The following is a 6,646-nucleotide window of genomic DNA, read 5'->3' on the forward strand; positions in this document are numbered from 1 at the left end:
TCTGTCCCTATATTTTCTACAGTACTTACCTTCTGTAAAGGCGATCTCCACCCCAGCCAGGAACAGGAATAAAACCATCTCCTGAAATCTAACAGAATTAGAACACAGTAGGAGCAGAACAAGGCTACACGGCCCCTGGGCCCGCTCCACTACCCACAGGGCCATGACCATTCCGAACCCAGACTCATGTCCAATTTCCTGCCCGCTCCCCATAACCCTTAATTCCCTTTACTTCTAGGAAACTATCTATTTCTGTTTTAAATTTATTTAATGATGTAGCTTCCACAGCTTTCTGGGGCAGCAAATTCCACAAACCTACCACCCTCTGAGTGAAGAAGTTTCTCCTCATCTCAGTTTTGAATGAGCAGCCCCTTATTTTAAGATTATGCCCCCTAGTTCTAGTTTCACCCATCATTGGGAACATCCTCACCGCATCCACCCAATCAAGCCCCTTCACAATCTTATATGTTTCAATAAGATCGCCTCTCATTCTTCTGAACTCCAATGAGTAGAGTCCCAATCTACTCAACCTCTCCTCATATGACCACCCCCTCATCCCCGGGATTAACCGAGTGAACCTTTTTTGGCACAGCAGTTATCATGGGTGACTTTAATCTACATATAGATTGGTCTAACCAAATTAGTAACAATACTGTGGAAGAGGAATTCCTAGAGTGTATACGGGATGGTTTCCTGGACCAATATGTCGAGGAACCAACTAGAAATTAGGCAATCTTAGACTGGGTATTATGTAATGAGAAAGGATTAATTAGCAATCTTGTTGTGCGAGGCCCCTTGGGGAGGAGCGATCATAATATGATAGAATTCTTCATTAAGATGGGGAGTTAAGTAGTTGATTCAGAGACTTGGGTACTGAATTTAAATAAAGGAAACTATGATGGTATGAGGCACGAGTTGGCTAGGATGGATTGGGGAATGTTACTTAAAGGGTTGACGGTGAATAGGCAATGGCAAACATTTAAAGATCGCATGGATGAACTACAGAATTTGTTCATCCCTGTTTGGCATAAAAATTAAACAAAAAAGGTGTCTCAACCATGGCTAACAAGGGAAATTAGGGATAGCACAAGATCCAAGGAAAGGACATATAAATTGGCCAGAAAAAGCAGCAAACCTGAGGATTGGGAGCAGTTTAGGATTCAGCAAAGGAGGACAAAGGGATTAATTAAGAGGGGGAAAATAGAGTATGAGAGTAAGCTTTCAGGGAACATAAAAACTGACTGTAAAAGCTTCTATAGATATGTGAAGAGAAAAAGATTGGTAAAGTCAAGCGTAGGTCCCTTGCAGTCAGAATCAGGGAAATTTATAATGGGGAACAAAGACATGGCTGACCAATTAAATACATACTTTGGTTCTGTCTTCACAAAGGAGGACACAAATAAACTCCCAGAGATGTCGGGGAACATAGGGTCTAATGAGAGTGAGGAACTGAATGAAATCAGTATTTGTAGGGAAATGGTATTAGGGAAATTGACGGGATTGAAGGCCGATAAATTCCCAGCGCCTGATAATCTACATCCTAGGGTACTTAAGGAAGTGGCCCTAGAAATAGTAGATGCATTGCTGGTCATCTTCCAAAATTCTATAGACTCTGGAACAGTTCCCATGGATTGGAGGGTAGCTAATGTTCCCCCACTATTTAAAAATGGTGGTAGAGAAAAAATGGGGAATTATAGCTTGACATCGGTAGTGGGGAAAATGCTAGAGTCCATTATAAAAGATGTAATAGCAGAGCACTTGGAAAACAGTGACAGGATTGGGCAAAGTCAACATGGATTTACAAAAGGTAAATCATGCTTGACTAATCTACTGGAATTTTTTGAGGATGTAACTGGTAGAATAGATAAGGGAGAACCAGTGGATGTGGTGTATTTGGACTTTCAGAAGGCTTTCAATAAGGTCCCGCATAAGAGACTAGTGTGCAAAGTTAAAGCACATGGGATTGGGGCTAAGGTACTGACTTGGATAGAAAACTGGTTGGCAGACAGGAAGCAAAGCGTTGGAATAAACGGGTCTTTTTCTGAGTGGAAGGCAGTGACTAGTGGGGTACCGCAGGGATCGGTGCTAGGACCCCAGTTATTCACAATATATATTAATGATCTAGACAAGGGAACTAGATGTAATATCTCCAAGTTTGCAGACGACACAAAGCTGGGTGGGCATGTGTGCTGTGAGGAGGATGCAGAGAAACTCCAGTACGATTTGGACAGGTTGGGCAATTGGGCAGATGCATGGCAGATGCAGTATAATGTGGATAAATGCGAGGTTATCCGCTTTGGTGGCAAAAACAGGAAGGCAGATTATTATCTGAACGGCAATAGATTAGGAAAAGGGGAAGTGCAACGAGACCTGGGTGTCCTTGTGCACCAGTCGCTGAAGGTAAGCATGCAGGTACAGCATGCGGTTAAGAAGGCAAATGGTATGCTGGCCTTCATAGCGAGAGGATTCGAGTACAGGAGTAAGGATGTCTTGCTGCAGTTGTACAGGGCCTTGGTGAGACCGCACCTTGAGTATCGTGTGCAGTTTTGGTCGCCTTATCTGAGGAAGGATGTTCTTGCCATGGAGGGAGTGCAGCGAAGATTCACCAGACTGATACCTGGGATGGCAGGAATGACGTATGAGGAGAGATTGGGTCGATTGGGCTTATACTCACTGGAGTTTAGAAGAATGAGAGGGGCTCTCATTGAAACTTATAAAATTCTAACAGGACTAGACAGACTAGATGCAGGAAGGCTGTTCCCGATGGCGGGGGAGTCCAGAACCAGGGGTCACACTAAGGATAAGGGGTAAGCCATTTAGGACAGAGATGAGGAGGAATTTCTTCACCCAGAGAGTGGTGAACCTGTGGAATTCTCTACCACAGGAGACAGTTGAGGCCAATTCAGGGAGAGGTGGCTGGCAGCCATATAATGAGGTGTACTTAGACTTCCAAAAGCCTTAAATTAAATACTGCATGAGACTCCTTTACAAATTAAGATGAATGTGTAAGACCTGGGCATGGGTAATAACTGACTAAAGAGACAGAAGCAGAGGGTAGTTGGAGCTAAGGTAGGTTGAAATACTGAGGTGGGTTTAAAGGAGGAAAACATGCCAGAGGCGATGGGGTAGAGCCTAAGGTGTGACTAGGTGATAAAGGCCATGCTGCCACTGCAGCAGTTTGGGGGAGCAGAGAATGGAAAATATAGCCAGGTGGGAAGGCTTTGTTAAAGGACCACTCGTAAGCCAACTTTCAGTCAAAGCCAGAATATCAATGCAACCATCCACAATATGGTCAGCGATGGCAAAAACCTTGTTTGCAAGTAAACAGGAATTCTGGAGGGAAATGCAGAGAGGATTGATGATGGTTGATCTGCTGGCACAGCCCAAGGGGGTGGTGTTGGGTGGAGTAAGCGAGACAGGAAGAAAATTGGTGAGGTTAGCCCTCAATGGGCATGCTGGGTGGGAAGCTTTGTGAGAGAGGGTGGGGTGGTTGGAGTGTAAGGCTGGAGATGTAAAGCTGGAGGAGTTCTCAGAGCTAAGGTAAAGCAAAGGAATGGGGGTTAGATTGTAAACGAGGACGAGGATTTTGAAATGAATGCATTGGGTGACAGGATACCAGTGAAAGTCAATGGGGACAGATGCAATAGGTAAGCAGTTAAGTACAGAATAGCATTTGGATGGCGGAATTTTGGATGAGTTCGGAGTTTGTGTTGGGTACAGCTCACACTACATAAGTGAGCACAGCAGTCAATTTTCAGAGAGAGCCTCATTTTTTCTCTCAAAAAGCACATTTTCCCCTAGGAGCAACAGTACTAGCCAAGAGTAAAAACAGAAGGAATACATACTCCAAGGGTGGGATAGAACACGTCAAGAGGGAATTTAAAAGATACTGAGGGTGCTGGTTAACTAAATAATGAGGTGTCAATAAACAAAGTGATTAGGGTTAGGTTATATTACCAAATGAGTTGAGCCCAAAACCTCAGAAGTCATGCTGAAGCTATACAGTGCTCTGGTCAGGGTGTACCTGTAGTCTGCAGAGTGTTCTGGTTAACATGACATAATGGGGCCATTGAGGGGCTGATTGTATATGAACTATAAAGAAGAGCTAGATAAGCTACGGCTGCTCTGCCTCGAAGAGATGCGTGAATGGGGACATTATTAAAGCAACTTGCATTTATGTAGCGACTTTAATGTAGTAAAAGCATCAAAGGAGCCACGTAAAGAGATATTAGGGCAGGTGACCACAAGCTTGGCCAAAGAGGTAGGCTTTAAGGAACGACTTAAAGGAGGAAAGAGAGGTAGAAAGGCGGAGAGGTTTAGAGAGGGAATTCCAGAGCTTAGGGCCTCGGCAGCTGAGGGCACGGCTGCCAATAGTGGAGCGATGAAAATCGGGGATGTGCAAGAGGCCAGAATTGGAGGAGCACGGAGATCTTGGAGGGTTGTAGGGTTGGAAAAGGTTATAAAGTTAGGGAGGGGAGAGGCCATGGAGGGATTTGAACACCAGGTTAGAAGAAATAAACATGGAACTGTGGCGTTGCCACATTGGGGAAACACTGTGTGTATGTAGATAAACCTGTATAATCCCCTTTTAACTGCTGTATTCCCCTCCCCCCGCAAGACAGTTGCAAGCTGCGAGGAATAAGGCATGTTCAGACTTGCCTGCTGCTGAGAGAAGGAAAACCAATCAGGTTCCAGCAGGTGACCAATCCGTGAGTCATCACAGGTTCGCGGGCTGTACGAATTCAATACTGTATTGTGAGAGTTGGAGTAAAGACCTATTTCTTGTAGCTCGCTGTGTTGCCTATTTCTTTACGCGGGAGACTGTAGTCTCCCACATTGGTGACCCCGAATGTCGGCGGCCGAAGCCCCCGAATCACGTAGCCCTACAGAGGCCAGCAACGACCCGACGGCAACCAGCAGCAGCCCGATGTCGGCCGGCGCCGTGTCCTTGAAGCTCCCCACCTTCTGGGAACACCAAGCACCGGCTTGGTTCGCGCACACGGAGGCCCAATTCACCCTTCGCAGGGTTCAAGACGATGAAGAAAGGTACTTCCACGTAGTCTCAGCACTAGCAAGCTCCACCGCCGCCGAAGTTCTCGACCTGCTGGGGAACCCACCACAGACCAGCAAGTACTCAACCATTAAGGGCCGCTTGCTGCAGGCTTACGGCCTGTCCGGGGAGGAGAGGGCCCGCAGGCTTCTTTCACTACCAGGCCTCGGCGACTCTACCCCGACCCAGTTGATGAGCCGGATGCTTGCGCTCCTGGGCTCTGAACCGCAGTGCTTCTTGTTTCGGGCCCTTTTCCTCAGCCTGCTTCCTCAGCAGATACAGACTGCCCTCGCGGGGTCCCCGATCACGGACTGCGTACAACTGGCAGCCGCCGCGGACAAAGTCTTCGCCGTCGCCCAACTCGGCTGTGCAGCCGCGAGGCTCCCCGACACCACCGAGCGCGCGCCGCCACGCCAGGCCACAGAACCTTACTTCCCGGCCGCCGCCCCACCTTCACCGGCAGCCCGTCCAGCCAGCCCACCGGCAGACCGGCCGCCAGACCAGCCGACGAACCAACTGGCCGACCTCCCAGACAGCCCTCCTCACACGCCAGATGGCTAATACAGCCGCTACGGCCGTTTGGTCAAACCTCCGCAGAGACTGACTTTTACAGTTAACGAGGATTCTGGGGGGGCGTATGTGGCGTTGCCACATTGGGGAAACACTGTGTGTATGTAGATAAACCTGTATAATCCCCTTTTAACTGCTGTATTCCCCTCCCCCCACAAGACAGTTGCAAGCTGAGAGGAATAAGGCATGTTCAGACTTGCCTGCTGCTGAGAGAAGGAAAACCAATCAGGTTCCAGCAGGTGACCAATCCGTGAGTCATCACAGGTTCGCGGGCTGTACGAATTCAGTACTGTATCGTGAGAGTTGGAGTAAAGACCTATTTCTTTACGCGGGAGACTGTAGTCTCCCACAGAACAATACTATCAGGTTATCATAGCAAGCCAAGAAAGCACAGGTTTGGGACTGTGAAGGGCAAGTTTAGGACAGATGTCAGGAAGTATTTATTTGAAAAGAGGGTGATCAACAACTGGAATGGATTGCCAGAGATGGGGATTGAGTCCAAGACACTGGACTCATTTAATAATGAGATGTTATATTGGAAAAAATTAGATCAAATGGGCTGCAGGACGTTCAACTGAATTTATCTAGCAGAAAAAACATTTAGCAATTTCACAATGAATATTATTCAATAAACATGAGGAGTAATTTTAGCCTCTGACACTGAACTTTTTTAATGGTTGAGTACGAGGAATGGTTTTGGGTGTTTCTTTATCTGATACCTAATAATTTCACTGAATTCAATTACTATAATTTAACAGCTCTGACAGTGAAACACTTTCCATAATTTTTATTGAGAAGATCATACAATGGGTGTTTATGCATTGCAGCATGTTACTGGTATCAAATTCGGAGAGCAAGCTGCTGAAAGAGCATAGTTGTAAGCATTTACATTCCTAAATTTCTTCAGGCACAGCCTTGTTTCCACATTAAATGCCTGTTTTTAAAGCAGCTGGATACACTTCCCCCCTCCCCCTTGCTGTCAGTCCGAGCAACATTTCCCCCCAATCTGAACTGAAAACATTCCTG

The sequence above is a fragment of the Somniosus microcephalus genome, chromosome 8 (assembly GCF_052327205.1).
Source record: "Somniosus microcephalus isolate GS21.2 chromosome 8, FLI_Smic_1.0, whole genome shotgun sequence".
Lineage (NCBI taxonomy): Eukaryota > Metazoa > Chordata > Chondrichthyes > Squaliformes > Somniosidae > Somniosus > Somniosus microcephalus.